This window comes from Teleopsis dalmanni, chromosome 2 (genome assembly GCF_002237135.1).
Source record: "Teleopsis dalmanni isolate 2A chromosome 2, ASM223713v2, whole genome shotgun sequence".
NCBI lineage: Eukaryota > Metazoa > Arthropoda > Insecta > Diptera > Diopsidae > Teleopsis > Teleopsis dalmanni.
The window spans coordinates 244,123,945-244,126,231 of NC_051847.1; positions in this window are offsets into that span (position 1 = coordinate 244,123,945).

Here is a 2,287-nt window from a genome sequence, read left to right on the forward strand (position 1 = left end):
AAAGAAATTTGTTTAAGGTTCAACTTTTCAAATATAGATTGTATATCAATTGTTTTGGTGCAAACTAATTAAAGAAGGAGTAAGTGAAATTTATTCTAACTTCATGTTTTGAAGAAATATTATATATCAATTGTTTTGGTGCAAAATATATAAAGAAATTAAAGAAAATTAGTTTGAGGTCCAACTTTTGAAATATAGATTGTATATCAATTGTTTTGGTGCAAACTAATTAAAGAAGAAGTAAGTGAAATTTGTTTTAAGGTCATGTTTTGAAGAATAGATTATATATCATTTGTTTTAGTGCATAAGAATGAAATATTAAAGGAATTGTGTTTGAGGTTCGACTTTTGAAATATAGACTGTATATCAATTGTTGTGGTGCAAATTAATTAAAGAAAAAATAAATGAAATTTTTTTTAAGTTCAAGTTTTGAAGAATAGATTATATATCATTTGTTTTAGTGCAGAAGAATGAAATGTTAAAAGATATTTGTTCGAGGTTCAACTTTAGAAATATGGATTGTATATCGACTGTTTTGGTGCAAATTAATAGAAGAAAAAATAAATAAAATTTGCTTTAAGTTCAAGTTTTGAAGAACAGATTAAATATCATTTGTTTTAGTACAGCAGAATGAAATATTAAAGGATATTTGTTTGAGGTTCAACTTTTCAGATATAGATTGTATATCAATTGTTTTGGTGCAAAACCAATAAGAAAGGAATAACTGAAAATTCTATTCATAACTCATGTTTGAAGAATAATACAATTCTTTGTGCAAAAATATAAACGAAATTCAAAGAAAATTGTTTGGAGGCTCCAAACTTTTGAAATAAGATTCGAATCAATTGTTGGTCAACTAATTAAAGAAGAAGTAAGCTGAACATTGTTTCAAAGTTCATGTTTTGAAGATCAGGATTAATACTCATTGTTTAGTGCATAAAAGAATGAAATATTAAAGAATTTTGAAGGTCTCGACTTTTGAAATAATAACGTAATCAATTGTGTCGTCAAAAATTAAAGAACAAATATGATTTTTTAAGTCAAGTTTGAAGAATAGATATATATCATTTGTTTAGTCAGAAAAGAAATTGTTAAAAAGAAATTTTTCGAGTTCGAACCTTAGAAATATGATTTATATCGACTGTTTGGTGCAATTAATAGAGAAAAATAATAAAATTTGCTTTAAGTTCAAGTTGAAAGAACAATAAATATCCATTGTTAGGCAGAGAGAGAGTGAATATTAAAGAAAATTAGTTTGAGTTCCAACTTTTGAAATATAGATTGTATATCAATTGTTTTGGTGCAAACTAATTAAAGAAGGAGTAAGTGAAATTTATTCTAACTTCATGTTTTGAAGAAATATTATATATCAATTGTTTTGCTGCAAAATATATAAAGAAATTAAAGAAAATTAGTTTGAGTTCCAACTTTTGAAATATAGCTTGTATATCAATTGCTTTGGTGCAAAATAATTAAAGAAAAAATAAATGAAATTTGTTTTAAGTTGAAGTTTTGAAAAATAGATTATATATCATTTGTTTTAGTGCAGAAGAATGAAATATTAAAGGAAATTTGTTTGAGGTTCGATTTTTGAAATATGGATTGTATATCAATTGTTGTGGTGCAAATTAATTAAAGAAAAAATAAATGAAATTTATTTTAAGTTCAAGTTTTGAAAAATAGATTAAATATCATTTGTTTTAGTGCAGAAGAATGAAATATTAAAGGAAATTAGTTTGAGGTTCGACTTTTGAAATATGGAGTGTATATCAATTGTTGTGGTGCAAATTAATTAAAGAAAAAATAAATGAAATTTGTTTTAAGTTCAAGTTTTGAAAAATAGATTAAATATCATTTGTTTTAGTGCAGAAGAATGAAATATTAAAGGAAATTTGTTTGAGTCATCGTTAGATGTATATCAATGAAGTCCAAACTAAATTAAAGAAGCGAGTAATGAACATTTAGTTCTAACTTCCATGTTTGAAGAAATTATAATATCAATTTTGTGCCAAAAGTATATAAAGAACATTGAAAGAAAATAGATTGAGGTCCAACTTTTAAATAATAAATGTAATACTCAATTCGTTTGTGCAAACCATTAAGAAGAAGTAATCGGTGAAAATTTGTTTAAGTTCATGTTTGAATAGAAATATGATTATATACCCATCTTGTCTTAGTGCATACAGAATGAAATACTTAAAGGATTGTGTTTGAGGCGAGCTTTTGAAATAGTAGAGCTGCCGTATAGGTGCTGATCCAGAGTGCTTGGCATAATTAATTAAAGAAA